Source organism: Penaeus monodon, chromosome 34 (assembly GCF_015228065.2).
Source record: "Penaeus monodon isolate SGIC_2016 chromosome 34, NSTDA_Pmon_1, whole genome shotgun sequence".
Taxonomy (NCBI): Eukaryota; Metazoa; Arthropoda; class Malacostraca; order Decapoda; family Penaeidae; genus Penaeus; species Penaeus monodon.
In genome coordinates, this window is record NC_051419.1 from 29,515,161 (window position 1) to 29,515,504 (window position 344).

Consider the following 344-nt stretch of genomic DNA (forward strand, 5'->3'; position numbering starts at 1 on the left):
CTATGCAAATTAGAAGTAATATTCAAACTGATCGTCATAATTTTTTGAAATTAACTATGCAAATTAGAAGAAATATTCAAACTGATTATAATCAAGGACAGTCGTATCCTGTTGTAATTAGTAGAATCTCTTTAATGACCATTAACGATGCACGGTGAAGAGGTACTTTCACTCAGATTTGAATAAACATAATAGCTGTTTCATAATTATCTTTTTGCAATTATTCTGCTTTCGAGAATTGCAAATTAATCTAATTCATTAATTCATATTGCTTAGATTATAATCTCTCGCGTTATATTTTTTCTCGATAGTACACAAAAAACTCAAATATATATTTCGGTTAA